This window comes from Danio rerio, chromosome 4, assembly GCF_049306965.1.
Source record: "Danio rerio strain Tuebingen ecotype United States chromosome 4, GRCz12tu, whole genome shotgun sequence".
NCBI lineage: Eukaryota > Metazoa > Chordata > Actinopteri > Cypriniformes > Danionidae > Danio > Danio rerio.
This window is the reverse complement of record NC_133179.1, coordinates 47,978,246-47,998,394: the sequence shown is the minus strand read 5'-3', so window position 1 is coordinate 47,998,394 and position 20,149 is coordinate 47,978,246. Positions and strand designations below refer to the sequence as shown.

Here is a 20,149-nt window from a genome sequence, read left to right as displayed (position 1 = left end):
TGGTGGTTCAGTGGTAGAATTCTCGCCTGCCATGCGGGAGACCCGGGTCCTATTCCTGGCCAATGCAATTCCTGTTTTGTGTTGCTACTCTTCCAGCTCTGGGTAACAGCCTTGTATCAATCACACCCCACTAGGGCTGCTGTCTAAGCATATCAGCATTGTTGGTTCAGTGGTAGATTACTTGCCTGCCACACAGAAGACCATGGTCCGATTCCCGTCCATTACAATTCCTGTTTTGTGTAGCTACTCTTCCAGCTCTGGGTAACAGCCTTGCAGTAATCACACCCCACTAGGGCTGCAGTATAAGCATATCAGCATTGGTGGTTCAGTGGTAGAATTCTCGCCTGCCACGCGGGAGACCCGGGTCTGATTCCCGGCCAATGCAAGTGCTGTTTTGTGTTGCTACTCTTCCAGCTTTGGGTAACAGCCTTGCATCAATCACACCCCACTAGGGCTGCAGAATAAGCATGTCAGCAACGGTGGTTCAGTGGTAGATTTCTCCCCTTCCCCATGAAAGACCCTGGTCAGATTCCCGTCCATTCCAATTCCTATTTTGTGTTGCTACTCTTCCAGCTCTGGGTAACAGCCTTGCAGCAATCACAACCCACTAGGGCTGCAGTATAAGCATATCAGCATTGCTGGTTCAGTGGTAGAAATCTCGCCTGCCACGTGGGAGACCTTGAGTTGATTCCTGGCTAATACAAATGCAGGTTTGTGTGGCTCCTTTTTCAGCTCTGGTTGACGGCCTTTTAGCACTCACACAACACAAAGGCAAGGAAGAACATGGGTCAGCATTGGTGGTTCAGTGGTAGAAACCTTGCCTGCCACGCGCGATACCCGGGTCCAATTCCCAGCCAATGCATTTCCTGTTTTGTGTTGCTACTCTTCCAGCTCTGGGTAACAGCCTTGCAGCAATCACACCCCACTAGGGCTGTAGCATAAGCATATCAGCATTGGTGGTTCAGTGGTAGAATTCTCGCCTGCCACGCGGGAGACCCGGGTCCGATTCCCGGTCAATGCAATTACTGTTTTGTGTTGCTACTCTTCCAGCTCTGGGTATCAGCCTTGCAGCAATCACACCCCACTAGGGCTGCAGTAACAGCTTATCAGCATTGGTGGTTCAGCGGTAGATTTCTTGCCTGCCACACAGAAGACCCTGGTCCGATTCCCATCCATTACAATTCCTGTTTTGTGTAGCTACTCTTCCAGCTCTGGGTAACAGCCTTGCATTAATCACACCCCACTAGGGCTGCAGAACAAGCATTTCAGCATTGGTGGTTCAGTGGTAGATTTCTCGCCTGCCACGGGGTGAGACCAAGGTCCGATTCCCGGCCAATGCAATTCCTGTTTTGTATTACTACTCTTCCAGCTCTGTGTAACAGCCTTGCAGCAATCACACTCCACTAGGGGCGCAGTATAAGCATATCAGTATTGGTGGTTCAGTGGTAGAATTCTCGCCTGCTACGCTGGAGACCTTGAGTCGATTCCCGGCTAATACAAGTGCGGTTTTGTGTGGCTCCTCTTTCAGCTCTGGTTGACGTCTTTTTAGCACTCACACAACACAAAGGCAGGGAAGAACATGGGTCAGCATTGGTGGCTCAGTGGTAGAGTTCTCGCCTGCCACGCGGGAGACCCGGGTCAGATTCCCGGCCAATGAAAATCCTGTTTTGTGTTGCTACTCTTCCAGCTCTGGATATCAGCCTTGCAGCAATCACACCCCACTAGGGCTGTAGTAAAACCATTTCAGCATTGGTGGTTCAGTGGTAGAACTCTCGCCTGCCACGCAGTGGACAAAGAGTTGATTCCTGGCTAATACAAGTGTGCTTTTGTGTGGCTACTTTTTCAGCTCTGGTTGACGGCCTTTTAGCACTCACACACTACAAAGGCAAAAAACTATATCAGTAAACATTGGTGGCTCAGTGGTAGAATTCTCGCCTGCCAGGTGGGAGACCCGGGTCTGATTCCCGACCAATGCAATACCTGTTTTGTGTTGCTACTCTTCCAGCTCTGCGTAACAGCCTTGCAGCAATCACACCCCACTAGGGTTGCAGTAAGACCATATCAGCATTGGTGGTTCAGTGGTAGAACTCTCGCCTGCCACGCGGTAGACCTTGAGTCGCTTCCGGGCTAATACAAGTGCAGTTTTGAGTGGCTCCTTTTTCAGCTCTGGTTGACAGCCTTTTAGCACTCACACAACACAAAGGCAAAAAGTAACATCGGTCAGCATTGGTGGCTCAGTGGTTGAATTCTCGCCTGCCATGCAGGAGACCCAGGTCCGATTCTCGGCCAATGCAATTCCTGTTTTGTGTTGCTACTCTTCCAGCTCTAGGTAACAGCTTTGCAGCAATCACACCCTACTAGGACAGTAGTATAATGATATCAGCATTGGTGGTTCAGTGGTAGATTTCTCACCTGCCACGCGGAAGACCCGGGTCCGATTCCCGGCCAATGCAATTACAGTTTGCGTTGCTACTCTTCCAGCTCTGGATAACAGCCTTGCATCAACCACACCCTACTAGGGGCGCAGTATAAGCATATCAGTATTTGTAGTTCAGTGGTAGATTTCTTGCCTGCCACACAGAAGACCCTGGTCCAATTCCCATCATTACAATTCCTGTTTTGTGTAGCTACTCTTCCAGTTCTGGGTAACAGCTTTGCATCAATCACACCCCACTAGGGCTGTAGAATAAGCATTTCAGCATTGGTGGTTTAGTGGTAGAATTCTCGCCTGCCATGTGGGAGACCTGGGTCCGATTCCCGGCCAATGCAATTCCTGTTTTGTGTTAATTCTCTTCCAGTTCTGGGTAACAGCTTTGCATCAATCACACCCCACTTGGGCTGCAGAATAAGCATATCAGCATTGGTGGTTCAGTAGTAGAATTTTCGCCTGCCACGCCGGAGACCTTGAGTCGATTCCCGGCTAATACATGTGCTGTTTTGAGTGGCTCCTGTTGCAGCTCTAGTTGATGGCCTTTTAGCACTCACACAACATAAAGGCAAGGAACAACATTGGTCAGCATTGTTCGTTCAGTGGTAGAATTCTCGCCTGCCACGCGGGAGACCCGGCTCCAATTCCCGGCCAATGCACCTTCTGATTTTGGTTGCTACTCTTCCAGCGCTGGGTAACAGCCTTGCAGCAATCACACTCCACTAGGGCTGCAATAAAACCATGTCAGCATTGGTGGTTTAGTTGTAGAATTCTCGCCTGCCACGCGGTAGACATTGAGTCGCTTCCCGCCTAATACAAGTGCAGTTTTGTGTTGTTCCTTTTTCAGCTCTGGTTGACGGCCTTTTAGCACTCACACACACAAAGGCAAGGAAGAACACGGGTCAGCATTGGAGGTTCAGTGGTAGAATTCTCGCCTGCCACGCGGGAGACCCGGATTCGATTCCCGGCCAATGCAATTCCTGTTTTGTGTTGCTACTCTTCCAGCTTTGGGTATCAGCCTTGCAGCAATCACACCCCACTAGGGCTGCAGTATAAGCATATCAGCATTGTTGCTTCAGTGGTAGATTTCTTGCCTGCCACACAGAAGACCGTGGTCCGATTCCCGTCCATTACAATTGCTGTTTTGTGTAGCTACTCTTCCAGCTCTGGGTAACAGCCTTGCATTAATCCTTGCAGTGCTCCTTCATTGCTGAGCTTGACTTGTCATTTACTATCGCCCACCCACTCGTCACATTATGTAAGAAATTAGCGGAGGATAGACCCGCCTTGGTGCATCTGTCTGTCTCCAGGCAGCACGCAAGCTATCTTCTTACACACGGCATCTTGCCAGAGTTTAAAAAAAAACGTCTGTCTGAGAAGCTTAAGAATGGCATGTTTTCAGTCAACATTGACGAGGCCACGGACAAAAGTATGGATAAAATTCTTAATGTACTGGTCCGATTTTATGACGAGGATGCAGGCAGTGTGAAAACACAGCATCTTGCCAGCAAAAAAGTAAATATTGCGAATGCCTCAGCTTTGATGCTGGAACTAAATGACGTCCTGCACTCATATGGGCTAAAGTGGAGGCAGGTCACCAGTATGCTACTAGACAATTGCGCAGTGATGAGGGGGAAGAAGTTGGGGCTTGAGACCCTAGCTAGAAAGGAGAACCCCAATCTGTTGGACATTTTGGGAGACACCGTCCATATGGTGTCAAATGCGGCTAAGGCTCTCATGAGCCCATTTCAATCAGAGGTGGAAGATTTTTGCTCTGATGTTTATAATGACATAGAGAAGTCCCCCAAGCAGAAGGAGATTTTTGCACAATTTCAGAGTTTACTCCATCTCCCCCCCCAAGAGCTTGATAAGGCCCATTAGTAACCGATTCATTCAGATGCTTGAAGTCTGCAGTAGAATGAATGAACTACTGGATGTACTCGTGGTGCACTACTATCATGTCCTGGACCCAAATGAGGAACACAAATACAGGTAGGCCTAATAAAACTCTTTTTAATAATAACAGGTGTGATGTATTTAATGTTTGTTATTTAGTTTAGTTAGATTAAGCTCATTATGGAATGTACAGGAGGCCTAATGATGCAACATCTTTTGAGATATTTTTTTAAATGGTTATGGTAGGTGTTAGGAAAATAGCAAATTATCAGCATATCAAGGTAATAGGCTATATATATATATATATATATATATATATATATATATATATATATATATATATATATATATATGTGTGTGTGTGTGTGTGTGTGTGTGTACTACAGAAGGCTTCTTAATCAGGTTTTTGAGCGGCATGACCTCACAACTGAGGAAAAGGCCAGGATAGTAGTTCTTCAGAAAGAGCAGGCAGCAGCGTCCCGGACGGGAACACAAGTTAACCAAGACCGAAAAGATCGCACCTCTGTGCTCATTTCAGAGTTTGACAGAGTAAAAGTCTTGATTGACTTATACAGAGGTATCTTTTGTATGACTAGGCAAACTTAATGCAACTTGAACTTGATGTTGTATTGGTTAAATATTTTTGTGTTTTTAGTGTTTGTAGTCCACTAGCACCTGATCTAACAAATTACCTAAGTCATGATACAATGAAACAGTCAGGTCTTTTCTACAGCAACAATAACCAAATTAATGAGAATATGATCAACATTTAAGTACTGTGTGATGTTGTGAAGAACTATGTGTCAAGGTAACAGTTTCCTATAATTTACTCCTGTACATGAAAGTGAGTAACATATTCAAAAGCCATCTCTGTAGTCTCATTACAGAGTCTAATCTAATTTTTATTTATCAGAGGATGCAAGACCTAGACTTGATACCTAGAAACATATGATGTCACCTCAAAGGCTATTTTTTGCATTGTGTCAGAAAGAAAAATGTTTTGTTATACAGTCATCTTGGAATATATCAAAAAGTAATTCCCTCTGTTATATGTATGGCAGTATGACTAGTGTTCTGATCTAATTAATGTTTTGCTGGAAATAAATTTAGTTGTATTATTATTTAGTCACAGTATATATTGTATTTTAAATACATAATCATACTTTTGTTCAGTTATTTCCCACACCAGTCATGAGTTTTAATTGCTCAAATTGAATTATTTATTTTTTCTTATATTTGCAGGGGTCCTTCTGACATTTCAGAGATTTGTCAAAAAGCTTCAACATGAAAAGCCAATGGTGCATTTGTTGCATGTGGAAATGGTGGCCCTTGTTAAAGAGCTCCTGAGCAAATTTATGAGACCAAAGGCTGTTCCACTGAGTCACAAGGAGATTCTCAAGGTTGATGTACGGAGCAGGGATTTGCAACTGTCAAACCAGAGGCTCTCTGTTGGACAATTCTGCTACAATTCAATGAACAAAGCTCGTGTGGAGAGGAAGGTATGGGTTGGACATATCTATGACTCTCTCAGAGAAGGGTATATGAGGTCAGCAGAGTTTCTGCTAAAAAACCTTCCCCTGGATAACATCATATCGCCGTCTCTAATTCAATCCGATGCAGTTGTTGGAGCATTCACTACATTAGGAAAGGCCTTGCCAAATGTTGTCCCTCCAGAAGAGATTGGTCAGCTGGTTGAAGAATGTCGGGCCTACCAGATGGATGCGGACATGCTTCTTCGTGTACCAAACTACATTGAAGGGGACTGTCGAGTTGATGTAGACTGGTGGAGCCATGTTGCTTCCTTGAAAAATGCAAAAAGAGGTGTGAGGTATCCCACCCTGTGCAAACTTGTTTTTGTCCATTTTTACAGGCCCCTTGGTGGAAGGATCATTCAATTTAATGGATGATATCCTAGAGTCTGACAGGTGCTCCATTAATGTGGAAACATATGAGAGCCTCGCAGTGATCAGGTCCACACTTAAGGCCAGGGACTGGACAGCCTCAACTATGAACATTGACCAGCCTTTAAGGCGATCCTGCCTTTCCTCATTCCAAAACTACCAATTACATTTAAAGAAAAAGAAAGAGACTGCACAGGCACTAAAGCAGAAAAGGCTTAGTGAGGCAGCAAGGATTCTGTCCTCAAAGGAGGCAAACAAATTGGCTCAACAGGCCCGAAAAATCAAAAGGCCAGCAAAATCCTCTTCTGCACAAGCCTCCAATTCCTCTTGCTCAACAGGCCCTCCTGAAAAAGAGAAGACCACCCCAATCCTCCTCTGCACAAGCCTCCACCACCTCTGCTCAAGCCACCACCACCTCTGCTCAACAGTCTTAACCTCTGTACAAGTCACCACCTCCTCTGCACAAGCCTCCACTTCCTCTGCTCAACAGGCCCACCTGAAAAAGAGAAGACAACCCTAACCCTCCTCTGCACAAGCCTCCACCACCTCTGCACAAGCCTCCACCACCTCTGCACAAGCCACCAACTCCTCTGGTCAACAGGCCCTGGAAGACCACCCCAACCCTCCTCAGCACCAGTCTCCACATCATCTGCACCAACACAGTGTTTACTCTCTTTTATCAATCCAAAGCATCATCAAACATGTTAAAAAGAAAAGGTTCTGAGGACCCAAAACAATGTTTATCAAAAAGGAAGAAATGAAGGGATGGAGACATGTTTTCCACACTGTCTTTTACAGTTATTTATTTTGTTTTTTTCAGTTCAGTGGTCACCATTTGCATGTTTTGGACCAAAATCTAAGTTCAGAAAGGAAAAAATAAAGGGAAGGAGAAATGTTTTTTTGTTAATCCCATACTGTCTTTTACAGTATATTTATTTATTATGGTTTTTCAGTTGAATGGTGCATATTTTGCAATTAAATTTGATAAAGAAAAATGAATGTGTGTCCTTTTCATGTGCTTTAGTTAATCAATTCCTGTGTACTTTGGAGTACTATTATTGCCACTTACTGACCTGTCTTGGTATGGCTGTAGCATCTGTAGCATTTACTTCCAGTGATTGTTCTAAGATGGGCTAATAATGTCAATCTAGGCACTGAACATATTGAGAAGAAAATGCTAGGTTTTCTTGAATAATACTGGGGGCATAATGCAAATAGGAAAATATCTAAAAAGAGCCACTTGACAATAATGAAGATCAGGGTTACACATGGGCTGTTAATATATTTGGGCCCAGGGGCCCACAAGTTATGAGTTAAAAGTGCGTTGCATACATAGTACCCCCACCCCTACTCACCTCAGGGGCAAGGAAAAAAAGTTCAGGCTCAGGAATTTTTTCCACTATCAGCCCTGCAACTGTTACGAACAAGACTATATATATATATGAAGTGAAACGGGCCGGAGTATAGTAAAAAGGTTTGGAGTGTTGTTCACTTGCTTAACAATTAAAGCAGTTCACATTGAGGTTGCTGATTGTTTGGACATTGACTAACGCATTAATGTATATATACTTATATATAAATATATATACAGTCTTGTATCAGTTATTTATAAAAAAAATTGGGGGTGGGGGGAATAAACAGGGAGGCTAATAACTCTGACTTCAACTGTATATCTGTGTGTGTGTATGAGTATATGTATATGGCTACTTTTATACTTTTTTTTGCAAAAGATTCTGACTTTCGTGCAGGATTGATTCTGCTGTCCCATGTCTTCAAAGAAAAAGTTGAGAATTTGATCACACTGGGAGAGGTATGGAACTTAGCTGAACTCTCGCTTTCTAATAGTCTTGATACATGTTTCTTATAGATGGTTAACTTTTTTTTTTTTTTTTACTTTTTACAGTGTGATGCTGAGACTCCATACCCAACCATACAATTGGCAGAAACTGACTGGAAAATGGCTTTCTCCAAGAGGGCACAATTTTTTGTCAAAGTGGATGGTGTGGAGGTGTGCAGGGCAATGGGAGCTGAAGAAGGAATCATTGCAGCCTTCAGTGCTTATTATGTATTCAACTTGGCTTATCCACCATATATGAAGAATACACTGACCTTCCTGCAGCATGCCATAGCCAAGATTACTGAGGAGGGTGGCAAGCCCCTTCCAATAACGGTCACCCAAATAATTAATATCCTGTGCTAAAAATGCCACAGCCATATCGATGCACAAGGTGTGGAAGGAAAACCTTCACCTTAATGAAACTAATTCAACATGTTGGCCTGGTTCACAACCATGAACCAAATTTCAACATCACTTGTGGACTGAATGATTGCAAGTCATCTTTTACACTATATGAGTCTTTTAGGCGTCATGTCTATCGAAAACACAGGAAGCTTGTTCTGCCTCGTGATGACCTGGATGCTACTGAAAACATGGACCATGATTTTGAAAACATTGACTGTCACAATGATCTGGAAAATACCAACGAGCTACAGCCTTTGGCAGATGAAATGCCTCCACCTAGTAGGAATGAGCTTTTGGCTAACTTTAAAGAAAATCTCTTCAGTTTAATTCTTAAATGTAGAGAAAAAAATCACATTCCTCAGACTGTCCAGCACGAAATAGTTAATGACATGAATTTTTTATTTTGTTATTTTAAAGAAAATTACGACTCTTTTATTTCTTACCATCTCTTCAAAAAAAATGGGTTCAACATTTCAGAATGTCCTGAAACCAGACAAATGGTACAGTCAAGGGACTTCTTTGAAGAAGCTTCAAAAATTGTTAGCTCTCCACACATGTTAAAAGAGCACTGTAAATCTAAGCTTAGGCTGATTGAACCAGTACATCACATTTTGAGGTCACCGAGTGGACACAAAGTAGGCACCTATTCATATGTACCTATTACTGAGGTTTTAACTAACTACTGCTCACGTGACGACATATTTGATGAAATTCAGACAAATAACTATTTACACAAAGATCCAGATTACCTAAATGACTACACAAATGGTACATGTTTCAAGGAACATTCCTACTTTAAAGTCAACCCACATGCTTTAGAATTTGACGTTGTCAACCCGCTAGGTTAAAAAAAAGCAAGCACAAGCTTTGTGCTTTTTACTATACTGAAGGCAACCTTAAACACTCCTCAAAACTGAAGCACATTCACCTTGCTTTATTAGTATGACAAACCTTTGTAAAAAACTGTGGATTAGCAACCATTTTAAAACCAATGTTGGATGACCTGAAAAAACTTGAACGTGAAGGGTTCATGATAACTGTAGGTGGGATTGAGCAGACTGTTCATGCTGCACTAGCAACATTTTCGGCAGACAATCTTTCAGCACATATGTTAGCTGGTTTTACGATGTCATTTAACTCTGCTAGAGTTTGCCGCTATTGCATGGCAACCCACACAGACGTAAAAGATAAATTTACTGAAAGTGATTTTGTTTTAAGAACTCCAGAGGAACATCTCTACCATCTAACATGCATTGAAAACGCAAATGATCGAAGAACATATGGTGTAAACTATTCATCACCATTTAGTGAATTGAACTATTTTGACGTGACAGACATTTCCACCTGATATAATGCATGATTTGTTGGAGGGAGTTATTCCTCTAATAATAAAACTTGTTCTGAGCTGGGCTCACAAAGAAAAACATATCACTATTAAGGAGTTAAATGATTAACTTGAGCAACTCTCTATTGGTCAAAATGACAAAAAAAAAAAAAAAAAAAAAACAGTGCATTTGTCAGAGCGAAGCTTACACAAATCTGGAATTGCTGGGTCTGCCTCACAAAATGGTTTTTGTTTAGGATTTTGCCATTTTTAATGGCACACCGTATTCCTCCCAACAGTAAACAGTGGAATGTTTTTCTGTTGTGTTGTGACATTGTTGACATTGTAATTGCCCCAAGAGTGAAAAGGGAAAACCTGGCAATGTTAGATACACTGGTGTTTGAGTTTTTGACACAGCTAAGGGATGTTTTTGGGGATGTTGTGACACCCAAGTGTCATTTTTTGATACATTACTCAAGACTAACATCTATATTTGAACCTTTGCGCTTGCTTTGGTGCATGCGTTTTGAGGCTAAACACCAGTATTTTAAGAATGTTGCTAGCAGCTGTAGAAACTTTATTAACATTGCCAAAACCTTAAGTGAGAGGCACCAAATGAAACAATGCTGGGAATTTTCCACACCTTGTATTCTTGATGAGTTTGAGTGCACTGTTAGACCTTACTGGGTTTTTTTACAGTAGAATACTGGCAACACTGTTGCCAGCCACTCACTGTAAAAGTTTGGTTACAGTAAGTAACTGGCAACAGTGTTGCCAGTTAATTACTGTAACTGAACTATTACAGTGAGTGGCTGGCAACAGTGTTGCCAGTAATTTACTGTAACTGAACCATTACAGTGAGTAGCTGGCAACAGTGTGTGGCGAGATGGATGCTTTAATGTTTATTTTTCTCAAGTGCCACTAGGGGGCGCTGCTCCGACCGGTCCTTCCTATCGCTTCCAGACAATACTTCCGGGGGTCGGAAGGAAGCGGAAGGGCAGGTAAACAATCGGAGATTATAAAAGAGGGAGAAAAGGCCAGAGAAGGGGCTTCTTGTTGTTTTGGTGTCGGGTATTTGGTGGCAAGAATTGGAGAAGGAGGAGAAGAACGGTGTAAGGTGGAGAGCTTGTTGGTTTCAATGACTGTGTGAGGAAAAAACTGAGGGGTGGAAGCAATTCGTGGACGTGGTGACCAGGCGATCTCTAAGTATTGTGTGCGAGGGGTCTGAAATTCTCGATGGAAAAAGTGGACCTGTGCAGAACGGCTTCGGTGTCCCTGGGTCAGTAACTTTTGTCCATTTGCATCCATTCATACACCCACACATTCCACACACACATTACAACATTATCACATAGGCTTTCTTTACATTTTTTCCCTCTCTTGTTTCCAGTCGATCAGCCACACATTATTATTGTTTGTTTGTTTGTTTGTTTGTTTTCTTTTGGGTTATCTAAACATTATTATTGAAGTGTTTGAATTGTTTGTTTGATGTTTCCTTTTGTTACCTAAGAAGTGCTAATTTTGACTATGATCTATGACTGAACAGTGATTAAAAGTATATATTTTGATTTAGAAAACCTTTTTGTTGTACTGCTTGTTAAAAATATACCAGTTAATTTAATTTAAAGTGTGTGTTGGGTTATCTTTATTTTCTTCTCTTTGTGTGTATGGTGGTTGAGTGTTTGCCGCGGCTATCCAGGGTTTTAATTTAATTTTTGGCAAGTTAATCTTGTCTGGCGCCCAAAGATTTATTAATTCTGGTAACTATTTATTTTTTTTTTTGTTTGAGGTCCGCTGGCAGTGGGATTAAGGGACGTGTGAAAGTCAGCTAGTGCAGTACCCACGTGGACCAGCGGTTGAGCGTTCGGCTGCGGTGCAGGAGGTCCCGTGTTCGAATCCCGCAGAGTTCAGTTTTTGAGATTTGAATTATTTTTTTTTTCTTATTATAAACTGTATATAAGATTTATTTATTACAAACAACCACCGTCACATAAGTGGCGCCCAACGTGGGGTCCTGAACACTTAAAAAAAAAAAAAAAAAAAAAAAAAAAAAACAAACTGAACACTTTAAAAGACATTGAACACCATTGAAACCTTACTTTATTTTGGGAAATTTTGAACTTTGAAACTCATTTGAATTGTTTGACTGATTTCAGTTGACAACAACCTTTTGACTTTTTGAACTGTTTTGCTTTACTGACAAAGACTTTGGAAAAAAAAAAAATTTTTTGTTAAAAAAAAAAAAAAAAAAAAAAAAGTTGTTATAGAACATTTGTGTCATTGTACAGGAATTGTACTGATTTTGTATACCTTGTGAATTTGGTACTTGTGGTACTTTTGACCTCTCTCTCTCTATATATATTTTTGTGACCACATTGCCTAAAAAGTCAACATTTTCTTTTTTGATTTTTATTTTTTCAAAACCCTTAGATTACACTCATACACACTATAAACATGGCCAACGTCAATCCTTCCCCTTCAACTTCCGTGGATATTGATCCACCAGATATAGCCACTCCAGTTTGGCCACCAGTGCAGCAAAGACAGTTCTCATCACCTTCCAACATTCCCACATACCACTCCACACCCACTCAGTTAGACCCTTATGGAAGGACTCATGTGCATTTCCACACCACCACTCCAGGTGTTACTTCTACAGTTCAACCTGACCCAATGCAACTGTGCACAAGTGCATCTATGGTAGAATCACCGCCCTCCACAGCAACCCAGCATGCTCTTCCTGGATACCTCCCTACACCTGGAAGAGAAATTCATCAACTTACTGCTCATGTACAAGGAAACTGGGATCGTGTATTTGACTGTCTGAAACGGCAAGATAAAGCTGTGAAGGAACTCACCGAAAAATCGTCTAAATCTTTTTTCCTGCATGAAACAAAGCTTGCAAAAATGGAATCCACTCATCAGCAACTCCTGAACACCTTAACTGCACAACGAAAAGATGACACAGAAACAGCGGATCAACTCACTAAAGCTGTGAAGGTGATGGTGACACAAGAAATCCAAAGGAGTGAAAGTACCTTAATTTCAGAGATTCGTTTCATGGTGGAACAAGCTCAGCTGGAATTGCAGAAGGATATTCAAGCTACCAAGGAACACTCTGACAAGAATTTTGAACGCCTTTCCAGTGATCTAAATCACTGCAGCACTGAAATTAATGCCATAAAAAACCAACTTGACTATCTTCAAAAAGAAGTAAGTGATGTGATCCTACCTATAAAGCAAGTGTCTGATCCTCCAAGCAGTGCACCTGTATCCGTTTCAACACAGTCTTCATCTTCAGTGACTGCTCCAATGCCTTTTCAAACACCTGTTATAAAAAGTGATCATTTAAAGTTAACTTTTCCAACGTTTGGAAGACCTTCGGATGATGCTGATCCACTGCTATATGTAACACGCTGCAAAGATTTCCTGGCCTTACACCCTCTAGATGATCCAGACATCCTAGCTACCTTCCGCACTGTCCTGTACGGTACAGCCCGGGATTGGTGGGAAGTGGCTCGCTCTGCTATTTCCACATGGAGTGAGTTTGAAACTGCTTTTCTCTCAGCTTTCCTTTCAGAAGACTATGAGGATGAGCTGGCAGAGAGGGTTAGAACTAGAACACAAGCAGAGAAAGAGTCAATTAGAGACTTTGCTTTTACATACAGAGCAATGTGTAAACGATGGAAGCCCACACTAACTGAGAGTGAATTAGTAAAAATGATTCTAAAAAACATAAAACCTCACCTAGCCAGCCAACTTCGAAGCCGTGTCCATACAGTGGATGAGTTGGTTAAACTGGGCCTTCAGCTTGAGAAGGATTATGTTCAGCAGTTACATTATGTAGAACATGTGACTCAACCCTCACCACAAAGAATTGCCCCCAACCGAGTTGAGAAACCTCCAGTTTTGTGTTGGAGATGCAAAGGTCTGCATCCACCAGGTAGTTGTCCTCACTATTCCTCCTCGGTGCAAACCACTCAATCATCTAGTCACCCTCCTCCTACAGGAAATAAACGTCATTTTCAGACCCAAAAGCACGGAGGTAATCCATCTAACAATGCCATGTCTATTACACTTCCTTCAAAGCCATTACCCAAGTCGACTGTTACTAAATCTGTGGTCATACCACAACAGCTGATAGTTCCAATTTACATTGGGGCTTGGAGAGGAAAAGCCATATTGGATACGGGTGCCAGTTACACTTTACTCCATGAGAGTTTGTGGAAGGAGATCGATCCCCAAGCCAGCCTCCATCCCTGGACACTTGGCCCACTCTATCTGGCCAATGGAGAAGCCGAAGTTCCTTTAGGATGGACGAATTTTGAAATCATATTGCATGACAAAGTTTTTCCTACTCAAGCTGCCATTCTCACTCCAAAAGCCTTGGCTTACTCTGTAGTCTTGGGTTTAGATTTCATTTATTCAAGTGGTCTACAGATTAATGTAGTTGACCAGACATACTCTTTTAAGTCCAACCCTAATGAAGAGTACCCTTTTCAACCTGGACATGCTAGTGTTCCTGTGGGAAGATCCCAACATTTGAACAAAAATGCACAAACCCAACATTCAAGTAAGACACTATCTCTGCTCAGCTCTATTCCTCCACCATTACCGTTTCCAGTAGTATCCCAACTTGCACCCAGTAGTGATGATCAAGCTCTGATTGAGATGGCTGTTGCCGAAGCCCACTTACCACTAGAAAGTAAGCCACAGTTACTTCATCTTCTCCAGTCAAACCCAAAAGTCTGTACTCTTCAGCTTGGAAGAACCACTGTTCTTCAACATTGCATTTACACCACTCACCCAGTACCCGTTAAGCAACGTCCTTATCGGTTGACACCTGGAAAACAAGCCATAGTAGAGGAACAGATTGAAGAGATGCTAAAGGCTGGTGTCATCGAACAGTCTTGTTCTCCATGGGCATCTCCAGTAGTTCTTGTTCCTAAGAAAGACAACAGTCTTAGGTTCTGTGTGGACTACAGAAAATTAAATGCGATGACAGAAAGTGATGCTTATCCAATACCTAACATCACAGAGATTTTAGAGTCTCTTTCTGGAGCATCCACATTCTCATCCTTGGACCTCAACTGTGGATTTTGGCAGGTACCAATGGATGACAAAAGCAAGTTGATGACTGCATTCATCACCTCTAGAGGGTTATATCATTTTAATGTTATGCCCTTTGGACTGAAAAATGCTCCTGCTACCTTCCAACGTTTGATGGAAATCGTCCTGAGAGATTTACTTGGGAAAATTTGCTACGTCTATATTGACGACATTGTCATTTACTCACCCACCTTGACCCAACATCTTCACGACATCCAGACCATCTTGGAGAGACTGGAAAAAGCAGGTCTAACCCTAAACCTAAAAAAATGTTCCTTTTGCCTACCTGAAATTACCTTTCTAGGACACGTAGTGAGTCACCAAGGAGTTGCAGCTGACCCCAAGAAGGTAGAGGTCATTCACGCTTACCCAGTCCCACAAAACCTTAAGGATGTTCAGCGATTCTTAGGACTGGCAGGATGGTATCACCGTTTTGTACCAAATTTTTCACGCATTGCTGAACCACTGAATAATCTGAAAAAGAAAGGACGACAATTCAAGTGGGATTCACTATGCCAGCAAGCATTTGAGAATCTAAAGTTCTGTCTTACCACACCTCCCATCCTGGGCCATCCAGATCTTAACATACCTTTTACTGTGTATACTGATGCCAGTGACTCAGGACTAGGGGCTGTTTTGACCCAGCGTAAAGAGCAGGGTGGCGAAGAAGTAATTGCTTATGCCAGTAGAACCTTGACTAAGGCAGAAGTGAATTACTCCACCACGGAGAAAGAGTGTCTGGCTGTGGTGTGGGCTTTAGACAAGTGGCAACACTACCTGGAACCTAGAATGTTTACAGTGGTTACAGACCATTCCGCTCTGCAATGGGTCATGAATTCCACCAAACCAGCCAGTCGACTCATGAGATGGGCCTTGCGCTTGCAACGCTATGATTTTGTGATCGAGTACAGAAAAGGACGGCTGAATGTTGCTCCTGATGCGTTGTCCCGTATGTATTCCATGCCAGGCTGTAACTTGTACACCACGGAAAAGGATCTGCCTGAATTCCCTGTCACCCCACAAACCATCTGGGAGGAACAACATCAAGACACAGACATTATGAAGATCTTTCAAGCTCTGGCCAAAAATGAGCAACAGGAACAAGCCCAGTACACTGTGTTGGAAGACAAGCTGTATCACATCACCCACCTAGCAGATGAAACTGTTCACTACAAAGTAGTCATTCCATCTACTCTTAGACCAACAGTACTGGAATGGTACCATGATACTCCCTTAAGCGGACACTTGGGAATTTACAAGACGTACAAGCGAATACAAGATGTTGCTTATTGGCCAGGAATGTGGACAGACACAAAAAAATATGTCAAAAATTGTGCCAAATGTCAAGTCACCAAATGGGACAACCGGAAACCTGCTGGCAAGTTACAACAAGTTACAACATCACGACCAAATGAGATGTGGGGAGTGGATATAATGGGTCCAATGCCGAAGTCTGGAAAACAAAATGAGTACTTACTCGTATTTGTCGACTATTTCTCCAAATGGGTTGAACTGTTTCCCATGCGGCATGCCACAGCACAGACCATTGCCACCATACTAAGACAAGAAATGTTGACTCGGTGGGGAGTCCCTGACTTCATATTGTCAGACAGAGGAGCGCAGTTTGTTTCTTCTTTATTCACAGAGCTGTGTGGAAAATGGAACATCACTCCAAAACTTACCACTGCTTATCACCCACAGACCAACATGACAGAAAGAGTGAATCGCACTCTGAAGTCTATGATTGCAGGGTTTGTGGAGGACAACCACAAGACCTGGGATACATACTTACCAGAGTTACGTTTTGCTTTAAATTCTGCAATACAGGAATCCATTGGGATGACGCCTGCCGAACTTCACCTAGGTCGGAAAATCCACAGTCCCATGGATAAACTGCTGCACAGACGTGATCTCTCACCAACCAAGCCTGCATACGACATGGTACACAAAATAACACAGTTACAAAGGCAAGCCAAAGAAAATTACACAAAGGCTCAAAAACGGCAGTTAAGGAGCTATGACAAGAACAGGAGAGATGTGTTCTTCAGAGAAAGAGAGCGTGTATGGGTCCGTAATTTTCCCATCTCTAGTGCACAACATCACTTCAGTGCTAAACTAGCTCCAAAGTGGAAAGGACCATACCGCATTATCCAGCAACTAGGTCCTGTGAACTACCAGGTATCTCTTGAAGACACTGGTGAGGATGTGAGAAATGTTCATGTGTGTAATCTCAAACCATGTTTCCCCACGGCAGAGGAGCTGGAAGCAAGGGAGAAAAATTGCACAAAGATCCTCCCACAGCAGGATCAAAAAAGATTTTAAAAAGGTAAATCCTCGTGAGCATTGAACAACATGGGTTGTTCTCACGAAGGGGGGGAGAGTGTGGCGAGATGGATGCTTTAATGTTTATTTTTCTCAAGTGCCACTAGGGGGCGCTGCTCCGACCGGTCCTTCCTATCGCTTCCAGACAATACTTCCGGGGGTCGGAAGGAAGCGGAAGGGCAGGTAAACAATCGGAGATTATAAAAGAGGGAGAAAAGGCCAGAGAAGGGGCTTCTTGTTGTTTTGGTGTCGGGTATTTGGTGGCAAGAATTGGAGAAGGAGGAGAAGAACGGTGTAAGGTGGAGAGCTTGTTGGTTTCAATGACTGTGTGAGGAAAAAACTGAGGGGTGGAAGCAATTCGTGGACGTGGTGACCAGGCGATCTCTAAGTATTGTGTGCGAGGGGTCTGAAATTCTCGATGGAAAAAGTGGACCTGTGCAGAACGGCTTCGGTGTCCCTGGGTCAGTAACTTTTGTCCATTTGCATCCATTCATACACCCACACATTCCACACACACATTACAACATTATCACATAGGCTTTCTTTACATTTTTTCCCTCTCTTGTTTCCAGTCGATCAGCCACACATTATTATTGTTTGTTTGTTTGTTTGTTTGTTTTCTTTTGGGTTATCTAAACATTATTATTGAAGTGTTTGAATTGTTTGTTTGATGTTTCCTTTTGTTACCTAAGAAGTGCTAATTTTGACTATGATCTATGACTGAACAGTGATTAAAAGTATATATTTTGATTTAGAAAACCTTTTTGTTGTACTGCTTGTTAAAAATATACCAGTTAATTTAATTTAAAGTGTGTGTTGGGTTATCTTTATTTTCTTCTCTTTGTGTGTATGGTGGTTGAGTGTTTGCCGCGGCTATCCAGGGTTTTAATTTAATTTTTGGCAAGTTAATCTTGTCTGGCGCCCAAAGATTTATTAATTCTGGTAACTATTTATTTTTTTTTTTGTTTGAGGTCCGCTGGCAGTGGGATTAAGGGACGTGTGAAAGTCAGCTAGTGCAGTACCCACGTGGACCAGCGGTTGAGCGTTCGGCTGCGGTGCAGGAGGTCCCGTGTTCGAATCCCGCAGAGTTCAGTTTTTGAGATTTGAATTATTTTTTTTTTCTTATTATAAACTGTATATAAGATTTATTTATTACAAACAACCACCGTCACAAGTGTTGCCAGTCAATTACTGTAATAGAGCAGCAGTGGTAACTAACTGGAAACTGTGTACAGTTAATTACTGTATTGTAGTGTTACAAATCACAGCATTATACTGCACACACATTAATAGTATGTCATATATAGTTATTGTAGTGTTACTAAAATTAATTAGTATTCTTAGCTGTTATTTAAAAATAGAAGGCATAACATTTTTCAGACAAATTTATTTTATTGTTTTGGCACCAAACAAATAAATAACAGAAAAAGTATAACAAAATTAAGAAATCAGCAGATATAAATATTGTCTTGCATATAACAGGTCTGCACAGTAAGGCTGCGGTCACATTAACCTTTAAGCATGCAAAATTCTGTCATACTGCACTGCGAAGTGGAATTAAACAAAGCGAGTAGTGGAATTAAACAAAATAATTAGAGATTGAAAAAGCAAGCCAGAGAGGTCATGTTTTGATCTTTGATTGGTATCAAGCAATCACATGATGTGATTTTGCATGTCAGCGTTCTCCAAGCTTGAACTTTTCAATGCTGCGAATTATGAAATGGCACATGAGCTATCATTCCAGGTCAGCAGTACTCACATGCGTATGAATGGAAGTCTGTAGGGAGTAAAGTTCAGTGTGACCGGGACTTTAAGCTGTAACTCTAATTAAACACACCTGATCAAACTAATTAAGGCTTGTTAGAAATCTACAGGTAATGTTGAAGCAGGGTGGGAGCTAAACTCTGCTGCTGCAGTTCTCCAGGAACTTGGAGTTTGACCCCCATGGTATATAGCAGGGGTGCTCAATCCTGTTCCTGTATATCTATCTTCCTGCAGATTTCAGTTGCTACCCATATCAAACACACCTGCCTGTAATTATTACGTGGTGTTCAGGTCCTAATTAATTGATTTAGGTGTGTTTGATATGGATAAAAACTGAAATCTGCATGAAGGTAGATCAGCAAATGAACAGCAAAAAACACAAAATAATTATTTTAAAGTTTTAAATAATTAAAAACTGTGTCAAATCTCAATAAAAAGTTTAAAATAATTATAAAAAATAAAAATAAAGTTGGCAACACCGAAAAACCAAAAGATCCAATCCTTTATTGTTATAATTATCTCATGACAACAAACTTTTTTATTGTTTCTAATATAAATTCATAAACACTGCTCTGAAAAATACTTAGCAACAAACTCACAACCTGGGACCGGACAGTGGACCTTTTGTGTGTAGATGGCTATGTGTATCATGTTTTTGTGATTCCCTGTGATGATGTGCACATGTTACCTTACTGAGATGATGGAATTTAAATTTGGCTTAGTTGCCAGAAAGATACATACAACTGTTAGCATCTGTACAATATGGCCGTATGCAATATCCAATAAATACATATACTTAAACAAAAGTAATGTTAAAAGTTATATAAGGAGAGGCTAACTAGCTAATAATGTAGCTTTCAAGTACACAGTTCAAGATAACAGCAATATAAGTTAAAACACAGCCTTATTTTAGAAACCCTCAAAAACATTTGAACACATTTTACTTACTCATTGTAGATTCTTATTTAAAGCCTAAAACATATCAGACTCTACATCTGAATTGATGGACAGAGAATAGAGCACACTCAGCAGTAAACAAATCAAACACCTGGCTCCCTTAAAGGGCCGGCATTTTCTGAAAACTCTTTCTAACACCTTTGTGTTTAGAATAAGACAGACAATCTGTGGGAGTGTGTGGTGATGCCTAAATCATTATTTTCTGC

General features: G+C 41.8%; 1 protein-coding gene and 2 non-coding genes across 6 annotated transcripts in view; 2 read left to right on the top strand and 1 right to left on the bottom strand.

Annotated features, from left to right (window-relative positions):
* The window catches only part of zgc:113135, a 283,991-nt gene that overhangs the window by 210,126 nt on the left and 53,716 nt on the right, over window positions 1-20,149 (bottom strand). The gene's annotated exons all lie outside the window — the stretch shown is intronic.
* trnag-gcc (transfer RNA glycine (anticodon GCC)) lies at window positions 315-385 on the top strand. The gene has a single exon. It is a non-coding gene; the product is annotated as a tRNA-Gly (tRNA).
* On the top strand, window positions 951-1,021 carry trnag-gcc (transfer RNA glycine (anticodon GCC)). The gene has a single exon. It is a non-coding gene; the product is annotated as a tRNA-Gly (tRNA).